At 44.7% G+C, this 16146-nt stretch overlaps 1 protein-coding gene across 1 annotated transcript in view; it reads left to right on the forward strand.

Moving 5' to 3' along the window:
- Window positions 1-1301: 1301 nt before the first annotated feature.
- The window catches only part of sulf2b (sulfatase 2b), a 118733-nt gene continuing 103888 nt past the window's right edge, over window positions 1302-16146 (forward strand). Inside the window, exon 1 of the mRNA XM_085147235.1 lies at window positions 1302-1701. The gene's annotated coding sequence lies outside the window, so the exon portion shown is untranslated. The remainder of the gene's footprint in view (window positions 1702-16146) is intronic.

Genomic DNA, 16146 nt, shown 5'->3' on the forward strand with positions numbered 1-16146 from the left:
GGCATTGAAAGGCTGCTCCAACGGGACTTATTGTTTTTGGAGGAAAACACGAACACGGTGTACAGTCGAGTCTTAATAGCTTACTTACAGCTGGGCTCGTCAGGCTCTCTTCTTGGCTGCAGTGGTTATTATTATATTTACATGCTTCCAGCTCCCGTTTCTGCTCGATGACAGCTCGTACTTTTCCTTTTTCTCCCTCCCTCGCTCACAGACACATAACGTGTATGGCAGTCCATTCTCCCTGCAGCACGGACTACACTGCCCATGATGCTACATTCTTTAGAGCTATACCTGTAGCATTCTGCCTGTTAGCTTAGCACAACAACAACAAAAGGGCCTCTCTCACCCAGGAAACACGCAGAGAGAGAGCGTCACCCTGTAACCATGGCAACCGTAACGCTGCCTGGAACAACAGAACGTAGCTGTCAAACAAAACCCAAACAGTCCTGACCCGCCACAATATGAAACAGGGAAGTACCGCCGTGTAATCCATTTATTTCAACAAAGTAACTGTATTCTAAATACCACCTTTTTAAACGGTAACTGTAACGGAATACAGTTACTCATATTTTGTATTTTAAATACGTAACGGCGGTACATGTATTCCGTTACTCCCCAACACTGTCAACAGTAAATCCATCTTTTATATACAGTCTGTGGTTAAACTGTGATATCAGTGCACTGGAAACAGGTAGAAACAGACAAACGCTTATCTGTCACTGCTGGTAACAATTTCAGCCACACAGGCCCAAATACCTCTGCTCTGATCCTACCCCCCCCCCCCCCCCCCCCCCCACCACATGCTCCTTTCATTCAAACTGCACAGCTCTGCAGCAGGTTGAACAGCAGGCCGTCTGTCGCTCACACATCTTTAACCCGGACGGACACCAAGAACACGGCACGCTTTGGACTTTTGTACAGTTTTATAAAATTGTAGCTTTCATGCAACTTTGGCCAGGTGTCTAAAAAAGTTGCAACCGCTCACTGTGACCCAGGACTTCCTCCCTTCATCGAAACTGAGAGGACACTAACGCATTGTCTGCATATTTTTGGCCTCATACTGTCACGTCTGCGTCTCTGCGTTTCCCTTCTTGGGCCACCTCCCCTCTCTGCGTGTGTGTGCGTGGATATTTGCCTCTTGTATTTCTCCTTCCCTCCTGTATTTATTTCATTCTGTCCTCTCCGCTGCTGGTCCTCCCCTTCCAGTCAGGGTGAGGGATCTGTGCGCCTCCCCATTGGTCCAGAAACAGGGCAAAGTCCCGCCCCCCCTCTCTCTCTCCTCTCCGCGAGGCAGAGTGAAAGTGGAGGAAGCAGGCGGACGTGTTGCAACAGATGGCTTCACCAGCGGCGGCTCGGCGGCTGCAGCACCGCCGTTAGACACACCGAGAGGGAGGGAGGGGAGCTCGTGAGCGTGGCTGTGGAACAAATCAAGAGAAAAGGAAGAGAGCGAGACTTTCACCTCCTCCTCTGCTTCGGCTCACAAACTCACTCTTCCTCTCCAGACGCACAGGAGCACACGCCGGTGTGAGCGCAAGTTTGAAAAACATTATTTTATGGATTTTCGAAACTGAGGGGAGTTATGGAGGTGGCGGTGTGAACCCAGCCTTCCTCCCCTTCCTGCCGGAGGGGTCAGAGGGGAGAACACCTGCTGACAGCGAGGAGTTCCTGAAGGAGGCGCCGCAGCCGCAGGAGGAGGAGGAGGTACAGCACTGTCTTCATGCTTCTGCAGGAGTGTGTGTGTGTGTGTGTGTTCAGTTCTGCTCTACTTCACTGTGTGTCACTTTCTGTGGTCAGAGCTGTTAGTCAGAGCAGCTTTGTTAATGTGTGTGTGTGTGTGTGTGTGTGTGTGTTGCTCCACTTTACCGACGTGTTCCTCGCATTAGTTTTGAGGCCATCCTGTACTTAGACTTGTTTGCAACTGTGTGTTTCACGTGCTTTCCCACCTTTTTCAAAGTGTGTGTGTGTGTGTGTGTATTTATTGCTTCCTGATTGCTGAACACGTGGGAGTGTGTTTTAGCTGCGCAGCACTGAGGTCAGTCAGGATAGAGGAGAGGGAGGAAAGACAGAAAGGAGAGGTAGATGAATGGAGGGAGGGAAAGAGGAAGGAAGGAAGGGAGGAAAGCTGTTCCACCCAGCTCTGTTTTTATTATAATCGTATTTTTTTATGCTCCACTTTACCTAAGTAAGTAACAAAGGGCTTCATGGGGAATATAAACGGTGAAAAGCGGCTGTAAAGAGCAAATAGAAACCATAAAAACACAAGAAGTGTGCAACAAATAGAGTGAAGTGAGACGTGACACACACACCGTGCTGAGTGATGTGAGACTCCATGAATTCAGTAACAATAACTGAGCTCCGGGTGGAAAACGGTGACTTTGTTGTGTAATTCTGCTGAACTCATGAAACGAGCCAAGTCAGAGCTGCACAAACTGTAATTGTTTAATGCAGTTACACTAATAAAGTGCAGACACTTTAAATATTCACACGCTGTGATAGGACGACTCTGCAGACCTGGATAACTGTTGGAGACTGAACGGCTCATTAAGATGAAAATAACTGTGTTGTACATGACTTCATGATCGAGCTGGGTGATATAAGATTTTTTCATATCACGATATGTTTTTTTCATTTCTGGCGATAACGATATATATCACAATATAAGTCAAATAACTATATTTGTAAGATTTCAATGTGCCGTTGCTCACAAGTAAAATGTGAAATAATCAGCAGCTTGTTTTGATTTAAATATTTATTTCCCATAATAAGTTCAACAGGGTAGATGTACTTAAGGAACATGAGACTGTTTCAGATAAATAAAGGCAAATATTGCAAACTACACAAAAGGCAGCCGCTAAAGCGTTTACGTTTCAAAACAGAACAAACAAAACAGACTAAATTGTCAATTCCACTTAGAAATTATTTTAAAAAAAATAAAGAAAATATTAATTCTAAAAATCAATCTTAGTTTGTTTTACAGAAGAACAGAAAAAATTGACTAACTTTTGTCAATGTCAAATAAACTGAGAACTAAAAGGAAATTCTCAATCTCTCCTTGTATAGCTGAGCTTTTCAAACAGTTTAACAGTTACTTTAGTCGACAAAAGCCGAATGATGAATTAGCGCTTCCAGTCAGAGACTGAGCATGCACCGCTTTATTGTATTTCCAGACTTGCTTTGTCAGACTTGAAACAGCTGAAATACCTTCACACTACAGGACTTCTGTGGCTCTTCTGTTCAACAATCTCTCCGTCATTGGAACCATCATCGTTTTTTTCTTCGGTGACCTTCGCTCACGCTCTCGGTTGGTTTTTCTCTAGTCGGCGCACTCATTTCCTTCATTACCTGGGCAGCCCGGCTGGCTGCTTCCCAAACAAATACACATGTGCCGCTTGGCACTTGTGCTGCACGTAACAAGTCACCTGACGTGACGCTGCGGCTGTGATTGGTTCGGCTCTGTGCTACTTAATTTGGATTGGCTGTTCTTCTTTTTTTTAAGAGACCAAGAGCGGTCAGGTCTATCGCAATAGTTTAATTTTTCTATCGAGAAAAAGTTATTTCGCAACACATATCGTTATCGTTCTATCGCCCAGCTCTACTTCATGATAATGATGCTGCGTATCTCCTGTGTCCAGGCTGCTGGGCTGTGTTTTGACTACATGTGTGTGTTAACCTCTTGTTGTGTGTGAGTGATGTAAATTACATCAGAAGGTCGGCGTGGGGCTCCCAGATAACCACGAGCCTCCAATAACACCCAGCAGGTCACTGATGGAGCATTCAGGGTCAGGGACGGAAAAGCTTTTAGCAGGAAACACTGTGACGCTGTGTTTGAGGCTTTATTTGAAAGGTAACGTGTTCCAGCCACGAGCGACCAGTAACTGATTGGAAATTAAGAGGTTGAAGCTGTATGAAGAAGAGAGGGCCTTGGTTCTAAGAAAGCTCGTTTTCAACGTGTTTAAAAAAACACTAGAGCAGGACAAGAGGACGAAGAGTTTTTCTGTGACACTCAGAATAATGATGAACCCACATTAGTGTAAACTGTTTGTTGGCCACAGATCCTTCAACCTGACACTTGAAGCTCACAATCAAACACTTTTTATATTTCTAAGCAAACACGTTCACTGCTGACTGACCCTGGAGGACTCCCCACAAATGCTCCAAACATTCATCTCTCACTGAGTGAAATCAGACGTCCTCCTCTGCACCCGTGCACGGACCAGTTTCAGAATGAATACTTTGCGTGAAGCTGGTGGAAAAGGTTGTTGCGATCCGTCCTTTTGTCGGCTTTGCTGTTTGTTGGGTTGGAATTCTGTTTTTTGCTGAATTAGAAAAATGAACTGTTCCCCGTCAGTACTAAGCCCCGCCCAGCAGTTGGCCCTGAAACACCTCCCTGTTTATGCTCCAGTACTTCCTGCCTGGTGAAAACCTTTGGGGCAGATCTTTAAGTATTTAATATTGTTGTCTGGCCAAGAGAGCCGAGATCGTCCCTGCAGGTTTAGTTAATGATGCTGTAATACAACAATTTGGAGCCAATGACAATCATCAGGAGTCACAGACGGTGATCCAGATGGAAAAGGCCGGAAGACGGACACAGTTGGGATGTTTTGGGGGGAAATTATGCAATAAAATGTGATGAGCGATCAGGTTATTATTTCAAAGGCTTTAGTTCTTTAGAAAGATCACAAATATTTGTTTATAGAACTTTTGGTTTTGAGATAATCGACAGTTTTGCTTCATCTTTGAGCGCCATAACGTTTTGTGGAGACAGCGCTGCACTGATTACTAAAGACAACAGATCAAAGTATAAAGTCGAGCAGCAGCAGTACACTAAAACCTGTCCTCTGTGTGTGTGTGTGTGTGTGTGTGTGTGTGTGGGCTGCAGTGGTCAGTGTTGGCGGGGACTGTGTTGACAATTATTACGATTTTGGTCTCTGGGTTTCCACCATCTCTCTCTCTCTCTCTCACACACTCACACACACACACACACACACACACACACACACACACACACACACACACACACACACACACACAGCACGGGGTAAATGAGGCTTATGGCTACTTTGCCACCACTGGAATGTAAACATTCACTGACCCAGACTCTTTAAATATTAACACACACACGAGTTTTACGCTCGCCACTCAGCAGAATTAATATTTAATGCCAGTAAGTCTTCACAAAACAACAAATAGAAAATACTACAGCGTACCAGAGTATTCAGAAATAAACAATTTTCAGCGTTTGTCCTCCTAAACTGAGGAGTTAATATGTTGTAGTGCACTGCAGAGCCACCAGAGGGCGGTCTCTGCTGTTGGACGAGGCTGCTGAGCTCAGCGAGCTGTGAAAGAAGGCGAGCGGTAGAGAGAGAAAAACACAGCCACCCTGTTTGGAGGCATCGGGGGTTTTGCCCCATTGATCGAAGTCAGCCAGCTGTGCCGACGATGTGCTTCAAGGAAGTCGCGGTTAAAGAGGGTAACGCTAAAGACGCCACCCCACACAGGTCATCGCTGCGTGAGCCACAGGAACAAGTTATAGGAGGTCATGCCACGTGGCACTCCTTTGTGTTCGCTGTGTAATGTGTTGTGTGTTAGAGCAGCAACAGGTGCTCGCCACCCAACTACGTGGGTTCTCCAGCATTGATCTTTAGAAAAACATATAACCAATCACCTAAAATAATTGATTAGTTTAAAAACTAATAAATATAATAGATCTGCATATTATTTAGGATTCATTTTCTGCAGCATTTTTGGCTGCAGTAAAGAATAAAGCCACCGTGTTAGAACAATGATGTAATTGTGTCATAAATGAACTACGTGTAAAAACGCTCATTAATAATTAAGGTTAATGTTGGTCATGTGACACACTTTCTAAAACACGTCTGTAACTACCATGATGTCACCGTTGGTTTCCATGGTTTCCAGGTGTAGTTTGAAGCCTCAATCGTACGTTGGCCACTGATTGTTGATTTTTGGGGGGTCATTTTTAAGTATTTATGGGGGTTTTTTTGGGGGTTTTTTAGTCAGAAGTGGCCATATTTGGACGAGAGGTTTGACTGTTACGCTATCAGCTAATGACACAGAAGTGACACCTGCTAATAAACAAATTCTAGAAACCAAAACTTGTGTAAAGACTTGTGTCCGAGTGACGTGTCCGGACATATTCTTTGTTAGACGATACCATTAAAAATGCTCTGAAAGGTACAAACACAGTGACTCCATTCAGCAGCGGTGAGGCGGAGCAGCCGCTGGTCAGTCAAAGCGGCCACGCCTCTAACGTTGAGCCCACGAATAAGGCTGAATAATTTAGTTATTAAAGAAACTGATGCCAGTTTGTTATAAAACAGGATCAAACCCACAGATTTGATTTCTGCTCCTAATTTAACCCACGAGTCTGTGGGAACGGACCTGCTGTGGGAGCCTCTAGTGGCCATAAGAGGAACTGCAGTTTTGAGTGGCGCTCCCGCTGGTTTCCATCGCTGCTCTTTGCGCAGCTGCACCAGCGCCGTGGACTCACACTGTCTGCACATATTTCAGCTTCTTTTCTTTAAGTTTGTCGAGAGTGAAATAAAAACTGAAGCAGCAGGACAGACGGCTCGCTGTCACGCATCACTCTACATCTGTGTGTGCGCGTGAAGCGATGATGACGATGACACTGGAGCCTGGAGCCGCTTCACATCCCTCTTGTCCTTTGACCTCCCGACCTTCTGTTCCTCTCGCTGCACTTCCAGTGTTGTCACTTCATGTTGCATCAGAGACGTCAGCTGGTTTGTGTCACGTGACTCCACATGAGCTCAGACCCGTTTCAACAGTCAAAGCAGCGAACGTGTGTTTTTGCACATGAACAGAGAGTGCTTTAAAACACACACAGCAGTCACATGAGTGATGTCGTGTTGTGAGTCTTTTTGTATTGCAGATAGTGAGTCTGGTCTCTAAATGTTGATTAAATATGTCACGCAGTGAAACAGCTGCTGTGTGCTGTGGGGCGCTGATTGTCAGTCGGAGCATGCTGAACTGCAGCATTGTGTTACATTCGGCTCTAAACATTGTGAAATTGAAATGTTCAAATCGCTGCGTGACATTAAATATGGATTGAATTTGCAAAAAAGGGTCGATGTTCCCACAGAAGCCTCACGAGACAATTTTCAGGCTTTATTGACAATCGAACCTGAATGACTCTCTGAGCTGCTGCAGTGCTGCTGAGCAAAGCACAGCGACGTCATGCCGCACGTCAGCTGATCCTGCTGAGCAAGGTCGATACCATGGCGATGACGCCGGGTGACCTTCGAACTTGTTACAGGTTGGAGCCTGTGCAGGGTCTCACACACACACACACACACACACACTTCCTGTTCTTCGGTTTGTTTTCGGCACGTTCCCTCTTCCTCGTGTTCTTGCCCTTTTCTTCTTGTTTATTTTCTCTAATATTGATTCATTTGGAACGTCGGCGGTTTGAAGCGTGCGCGGCGGCTCGGCTTCTCTCTGTGCGTGTTTGTACTCGTGTACCTGTCTCTGTGAGGACCAATGAGTTTAATTTTCCTTACAAAGTGAGGACATTTTATCTGGTTCTCAGATTATTTCAGATCTTCAAAAAGCTCTTTATGGTTCCGACCTGATAAAAAGAGGTCGGGTTTGGATCACGTGCAGATCAAGGGTTGAATTTAGTTGTGACTTAAAGGTTTTTGTAAAGTTTCATCATAGAAGGGAAGAAAGAAAAACCTCAAAAGTCCCAGAAGCACAGCTGTGAAGCCAAAACTACATTATGCTGTGTGGATAATAAAACATTGAGAGGAAATTAGGGCAAAACTGCCTCTCAGGCGTCATCTTGGAAACACCTCCAGGCAGCTCTTTGGGTTTTTTAGAAGGCCTTAAGTTCACATTAGCATCTCAGCCTGGGTTTGTGTCCTGGTCACTGTCTGACTCCGTGCACCATCATGTTGATTCATGCCATAAATACACTGCTCAAAAATTAAAGGAGCAATTTGAAAACAGTCGTGCTGTTCCTAACACGTCTGTAGTGATGTGTTAGGAATGGAAGGATGCAACATCACTTCATGAAACTAATCAACCTTCAGGGCTGAATTCAAAGAGTCCAACTCAAGTCAAGGAACTCAAAGTGGCGCTCCGTAGTTTGGATGGCCTCCACGTGCTCGTACGCATGCTCGAGAACCTCGGACCGTGCTCCTGATGAGCCGATAGAGGATCTCCTCCCAGATCTGGACCAGCATCACTGAGCACCTGGACGCTCTGAGGTGCAACCTGGTGACATCGGACAGAACGAAATGTGTTCTGTTAGATTTAGTCAAGGCAAGTCTGTGGAACCAGCCAATGATATCAGTTCCTTCATGCACCAGCGTGGGGCGTGACAGTGGGTCCAAGGACCGATACTTAATGGCAGGAGACTCAGCGTAAGACCAGCCCTGCTCTGTAACACCAGTCTGATTAAAAAGTGCATCAGGCAGTGATGCAGCAGTGGAAGTGATGTGTCACCACCTGATTGGGCGTGTGTTTGGTGTATTGTGCTGAGCGTGCCTGATGCTCTGAGCCAGGTTGTGACTTTGGACTGTTTTCATTGGTTGGAGATTTTAGTCAGTTTTCGGCTTGTAGTTTATCGTCTGCATCAATAATGTGATTGGACGGAGGTGTCGTTGTGTCGTTGATCCTCTAATAACATTTCGTCTGGTCTGTTGATCTCTGGAGTTTTTCTGAAATTTACAAATTTTATTGAAAGTTTTCTTTAAAAGTTTTTTCTTAAAGCTCCTTTTTTATTTGTATTTTCCATTATATTGTTTTATTATATTTGCTTATCTTGAGCGATCCTAATATTCCTTCCTTTTTGTTTTGTTTCTTTCATCTTTAATTCACGTTTTTTCACTTCCTGGATGTTTGTTTCCTCGTTTTGGTTTAATTTCAGTTTTCTAACTGAAGCCTGGATGAATACTTTCCATGAGCTCAAGTCTGCTTGGTTCAGTAACAAAAATGTTGTTACAGTGGGTGAGCGTGAGGCTCCGCGTGCCCGCCTGTGTTTTTGTTTTTTCTTGACCCCTCGTTCGCATCTGCAGAGAATTTCCATTACAATGCAGCGAGTGTGCGCGTGCCCCAGCGGCAGAGTCCCCGCGGACTTCAAAGAAGTACAACGCGAATGCCCACTCAGCCGTCGGGCGTCCAGCTGTGCGTGTCCACGTTCAGTGTGATCTGGGCTCGAGTGTCCTCACAGGGATGGAAATGTCAGCGTGTGTGAGCGACTGAGCGAGCGCCGGGTCACCGAGGTCACATGTAGAGATGTAAAGAACAGCAGGGACGCTTCTGGTCTTTAGAAACACACACACACACACACACACTCGTCTCTGTTGTGGAGCTGTTTAGATTCCACTCAGCATTACTTTTTCATTTGCTTTATCGCCGCTCTGAAAGTGAAAACTCGTCTCTGGACTCGTCCACAGTCACACGGCGGCAGTCTGCTCGCTCCCTGCAGCTCTGAGTGTGTAATGAGATGTGCAGTTTACTCAATGTGTATCCAGATGGAAAACAGAGAGCATTTTGGGCCCTGGAGACGTTGGGAGAGTAAGTGCAGTCTCTGTGGCTGCTGGAGCTGCTTTTCACAGTGTTGGAGGTAAATGTTAAAAAACACACAATTATACCAAATGTGTAATATTTTGTAGGGAGGGAGTTGTTATTGTATCAAATGTGCTCAATGTAGCCGTTATTAATTCTACTCAGGACAGAATTCGTTGACCTTTTTGTTGCTGTTGTTACAGTTCGACATAAATGATACTTTATAACATTTTAGTTCAAACATGTCCCCCAGGTGTTCCTAATAAAGCGCTCGCTGAGTGCAGGAGTACCGATGCTGATGCATCACCTCTGTTTGCATCTCTGCTCGTTCTCACATTAATATCTGTGTGCTGCAAAAGTGAGACTGCTGTAAAATATTTGAAGTAAAGCTTTAAAACAAACTGACAGACGTGCTCCTCCTGCACGCGCGTGATGCAACAAACACCAAGAACCTCAAACCATCGACACAAACGGGGGAAACGATCACAGCATCTCCGGCTACGCCAAAGGGAAAAGGAAGATATCGTGCTGGTAGCAACGTTAGGAGGCAGCCTCAGACTACAGAAGCTCGAGAAAAGGAACAAATATTTTAGTGAGTAATAAAAGTGTCCGAACAGAATAAAAATAAAATGGTAAATGGTCTGTATTTATATAGCGCTTTACTAGTCCCTAAGGACCTCAAAGCGCTTTACATAACCAGTCATCCACACATTCACACACTGGTGATGGCAGCTACATTGTAGCCACAGCCACCCTGGGGCGCACTGACAGAGGCGAGGACACTGGTGCCATCGGGCCCTTTGACCACCACCAGTAGGCAACGGGTGAAGTGTCTCGCCCAAGGACACAACGACCGAGACTGACCAAGCCGGGACTCAAACCGGCAACCTTGCAGTTACAAGACGAACTCACAACTCTTGAGCCACGATCGCCCCTATAGAAGATTATGTCTCACTGTGTCACATGACTCTGTTTACTGTCGTGTACTCGCTGGCAAGGAGACTGCTTACTTCAAAAAACCCTCAAATTAAACATACAGAAGCATGATAAATAGAATAATGCAGGAGATGGCGTGCAAAATCACATTTGCATGGGCAAATAATAGAAGGATTACATAACTGTCATCATGCACACATTGATATATATAAATCATCACGAGTGAAAGAGCATATTGTTGAATGAGAGCCATAAAAACGTAACATGTTTTTCCAATATAACACAAATGATTGAAGGCAGAGGTTTTTTTTATTCTAAATTTGAACCTTTTTCTTTTTAGCTGCAGTTACTGTTGCATGTTATGCCCTTCAAACTCAAACACGGCGCCCTCAGCTAATGGGAAAACTCATGACAGGATGAACAGCACCACCCGTCAGCAGAGATGAAACACACACACACACACACACACGTTGGGTATTCATATGTTGTGGGGGCATCTATTTGACATAATGCTTTCCCTAGTCCCTTAGTCTAACCATGAAAAATGAAAACCCATCCATTACAATAACCCTGACACATTTTTGTGTCTCAAATATGCCTTCAAACTTGTGGAGACGGCATTTTGGTCGCCACAAGTATAGCAAACTTCCAGTTTTTGGTCCCCACAAAGATATGAATACACACACACACACACACACGTGTGATACAGAATTTGATCTGCGTCATAACATGGAAAGTAAAAAAAGGTGCCAGGTAGCGCACGTGTTGGTGTATTTGCATGTTGTTATTTCCTCTCCATGCAAAAACAAACTGTCTGTTATCTCAGACGTTCAAATTTCACATCCAGGAAATCCCGTGTGGACCTGATGCAGGGCGCTGAAGCTGGTGCGTGTAAATATTTCATGCAAAGGGAAAGATGTCGTAGCGTTCTGAGTCTGGAGGATTGTGTCGGTTGTGTAACCACGGATGTGAACGACACTCGGTCGGTCACTGTGTCCTTTGAACATTTCGTTTTATTGTTGCCGGAGGCTGTTACACGTTCCAGTGTTGCTGTTCCTGTAACAGAATCATGTAACACTGTATTAAATGTAGTAATCACATTACTGTTATCTATCAAACTAATATGTAGTTACTGTTGTTACATTCTTTCATTATCTGCACGATGGGTGGTTAAAGAATTTGGGAAGGAAAATAACAGAGTGGTCTCCAACGTTTGAGACGTTTGAGACGTTTGAGACGTTTGAGCAGTTTGAGCAGTGGTGATATGAATGCAAACTTTACTGCACGAAAAACAAAAGCACGACGTAAAGTTCAAACTGCAGGTCAGAAACGACCGTCCACAACTGGACGACGCGACATTGACTCTTTAAAAGCTCCCGCCAAGACTGCACGCTAACACCAAGCTAGCAGCAAGCAATTCCCAATCCAAGCAGCCGGAGCAGATCCTAACAGGAAACAGGCAGTGATGATGTTTCTGCAGGACAATCTGTTACCATTTGTCTAAGGCTACGTCCACACGTACACGGGTATTTTTGAAAATGGAGATTTTCGGTTTTAAAAAATAATCCCGTCCACACGTAAACACAGAAATGAAGGAAAACGCTGCTAGGAACATGCCAAAGCAGCAGGTGGCGATATATTCCTAACCGTGTAGAAATGTTGGCCAATCAGAAGTCTAGAAGCCTCGGTGGGAAAAAGTAAACAAAGCTGGGGCATAGAAGCAGAACCGAGTCGTATGTGTGGAGGGACAGTAACTGTGTGTGTATATGTAAGCATTTAAACACTGCAGAGAGAACAATTAACAGTAACAGTATTGTAGAAATTCATTTCACCGAAACAATAACGTGGCGCACAGTGTGACGTCAAAAAAGGCGCACACCTTTGACGCTGCGTTTTCTCCGTTTTCTGCGTTTTTCTCGTCCACACGTAAATGCAAAAACTGAGTTTTCAAAAATATCCACCCTGGTCGGAGTTTTTAAAAATCTCTGTTTTCAGTGACCAAAAACGCCGTTTACGTGTGGACGAAAGGTGCAAATGCAAAGAAAAATCTGCGTTTTCAAAAATACCCGGGTACGTGTGGACGTAGCCTTAATCTTTCGACTGGTTTTCAGGTCATATGTATGCATTCAGGGTTTGCACGTGCGTGTTCGACTGTAGCCTCGGGTTTAAATTGTTATCTGGTAATTATGTTACACTGCATCTCACACCACGCTGTGCTGTAACACAACAGTTACTTTATGTGGGTAGGTTCTCACTCATACAGGTCATGGTAACCTAGAGAGACCTGAATGAAACCACTGGTGAGAGCTTGCACGACCACCCAGTGTGACCAATTGGGGTCACCTGAGGTAAGGTGCACGGGGAAGGATCTCAAGGCTGAAAGCTGGTGTCATAAGCCATCACCTCTGTCAGCCATGTACAACAACTACTTCATATGGGGAGTAGTTGATGTAGTAACATGTAATGCATGTAATGACCTCAGCCCTGTGGCCTTCAGGGTCCTTTAAGCCTGCAGGTTTCTGCTGTTCAGCATCTCAGTCAGGATGAATGGAGACCAGATTCATATTCCTGAGTCTGAATGGGAAAAACCATTATTCCTGTTGACGCCTGATCTCTGATAGTTTTCTGATCATTTCTGTGGACGATGTTTGCAGAAACTCAACCTTCTCCCAAGAACATTTCGCCTTTTTGTTTTAGGCTGTAAGAAGACATAAATCTTTGGGATGTTCTTTTTCCGTTCGTCACCTTCCCACTGTGACTGTAATGACATCTGCGGCCTCCAGGGAGCGCTGACAGCATTCCCAGTCGTTCCCTTCTGAACCCCGGCACGCCGCAGTGTTTTCTCGGCGGTTCTGTTTGCCGTGTGACTTTTCATCAGCGTCTCATAAATCGCCTCATAAATCTCCTCCACTTTAATTGTCCTTTTCACTTTGTTTCATTTAGACAGAAGGTCACTTAGGATGTATAAAAAATCCAGCTGGAGCAGCTCTGATTGGTGTTCGCCCTCCTCGCACTGTTATATTTAAACCCCCCCTCGCCCTCCCCCTCACTGTAGCAGAATTGATGAAATTGGTAATCGTTATAGACCGCTGCTTTGGAGCGGCTGACCTTCAGAGACGCTCGGTGAGAGCGATGGAGGGAGGCAGGAGGGGAGGTTTTAGTTTTTAATGAATGTAAATTCTTCATAGAGCAGCAGTTTTAAAGCGCGACGCTCTCTGCAGCAGCAGTGGAGCCAAACTAACTGCAGGCTGTAAGAAGTCATTTGACTGTGGAACATCCACAACTGCCGTGATAAATCAGAGACAAAGACGATGAGGAGAGTCTGCTGTTTAAATGCTAACACTAAATCCACATTTACTGCCAGAGGTTTCTGGGCCCAGTCTGAACCCGTCTTTGCTTTTCCTGTGAAAATCTGCTAATTCTGTCCTGAGCAATCAATAAAAATGATTGCTTTTTACTTCATGCTCTCAAACTCTACTGATATGAGCCGGTGTGGGAACCCATCATCTGGTCTGCTGACTTGGCCTCTGGGGATAACGGCCAGTATTTAGTGAAGTCAGCAGTCATCAGGATTAAGCTTCTTGAAGCAGATACTGAAGGAGCTCATAAAAATGATATTTTCATTGTCAGGCTGATGGCTTTGAACAATAATCTGGACACACTGTTTATTTTCTGCTTTACAAAGTCCGCTCCAGTCTGATGAAATCAGTGAGTTCGACATTTCTGTGGGTGAAGATCTCAAGGCTCGCTCCAAAAAAGTCATTTAGGATAAAAGTTCTAGTTCTTTCTTTGGTTAGAGCAACTATTTTATTTTGGTTTCTTCCCAGATGGTCGAGGACAGCTGAGGGGAAAAGAAATCTGTAGATTGTGGTAGCGTTAGCGACGGGGTCGATGACTTGGACCTCACAGGGTTAGAAGTTGGACAAGTGGACCCGAGACTCCTCATACCACAGATGGAGTCCCTTATATTCAGTAGTTTGATCAGTACAGAAGGCCAATGAGGTAATAATAATGAATCTGTATTCATATTTTATAGTTGTGTGGATGAGCTGTGCTTTAGCTCAGGGACATGAGGAGCTGTTGTCAGACTGGGAGGCCCGGGTTCAAATCCCGCTTATGGCAACAATTTTTTCAGTTCACAGTTAAACTTTTTTTAACTGTTTTCAACACAAATTTTAGCTTCTTCACCCCCTTTCAGCAGAATTTTCAGTTTTTTCACCCCTTTTTAGCACAAATCTAAGCTTTTTCAGCTGTTTTCAGGAATAAAGCTCAAATTTCATCATTTTCACCTCTTATCAGCATGATTCTCAGCAGCTTCTGCTCATTTCAGTAGAATTGTCAGTCTCTAACATCTTCTTTGTGAGAATAAGTTTGGCTCAGTGAGATGAGTAGCCGCCTTGAGACCAGGAGGGCCAGGTTCGAATCCTGCTCAGGGCAACTTTTTTTTCCACCACTTTTCAGCAAATATTTCTCCGTCTTTCCCCCTTTCAGTAGAATATTTTGCTTTTCACCACTTTTTAGCAAAAAATGTCTGCTTCTTCACCTGTTTTCAGCAGAATTTTCAGTTTCTTCACCGCCATACAACTTTTTGCAACTTTTCAACTTTTTCAGCTTTTTTTCGGCATCCACACAGCATTTTCGCAGGAAATGCAAATTTTTCTAGTTTTTATTCAGTTTGAGCAAAACTGTGGCTTGTTTGCACAACATGTGTGAACAAGCTGTTGTCTTGTGGATAGAAGAAAAGCATCTTCTTACCCTCAGTTATTTACCTTGTATGTAAAATTTAACTGTGAGTGTATTAACTGAGGATGAGCAGCAAACAGCATGATGTGAGGTGAGCTTATTAAAAAGAACAAATCTGTATCTGATTTAGCACTTTTTAGCTATAAAATCCTTCACAGGGACAAGAAAGTAAAAGAAAATAAAGTCCGACTTTAGAAATCAGTCATCAAGGAGAATTATAATCCGTGCGTCTCTGATGTGGTCTGTGCACGGTGGTGGGAGAAGTTAGAGGTGTCTTCTTAAAATCTTAAAAACTTCAAGATAACATCCACGTATTTTAGTGCCGCTGGCATCGCCGAGCATGTTGGGTAAAGTGCTGAATAAAACAGCAGCAGTCAGACATGATCTCATGATGGCCCATCGGATGGAGGCGCACACGAAGAGCTGGAAGGAGAATTAAACTCTCCAGCACCGTCTCCGGGAGAGGTACTGATTAGGTCACTGTGTGTGTGTGCGCGCGCGTGTGTGTGTGTATGCGTGTGTGTGTGTGTGTGTGTGTCCGTGTGCATGTGTGTGTGTGTGTGTGTGTCCGTGTGCATGTGTGTGTGTGTGTGTGTGTCCGTGGGGCTCCATTAGCAGTGACACGCTGTGCAGAAATGGAGCAGAGTGATTCAGACTGACAGAACAGGGTGAAGACAGACAGCAGGAGGAAGTGAAGTGAGTTTCACATGAAGGTCACAGATGATTTTTTTGTCCCCGGGGGAAACCTGTTGGTGGTCGAAACGACTGTTACCACGGTCACGGACACCGACACCGTCCCAAAATACTTTGCTTGCTTTCACTGCTTCATCTTCTACAGCAGGGACACACCTGATGACTGAATACTTGTAGAGTTCATGTCCTACAGCTATCCCGGGATCAGCTACCGGATCGACCCAC

The sequence above is a fragment of the Neolamprologus multifasciatus genome, chromosome 20 (assembly GCF_963576455.1).
Source record: "Neolamprologus multifasciatus chromosome 20, fNeoMul1.2, whole genome shotgun sequence".
Lineage (NCBI taxonomy): Eukaryota > Metazoa > Chordata > Actinopteri > Cichliformes > Cichlidae > Neolamprologus > Neolamprologus multifasciatus.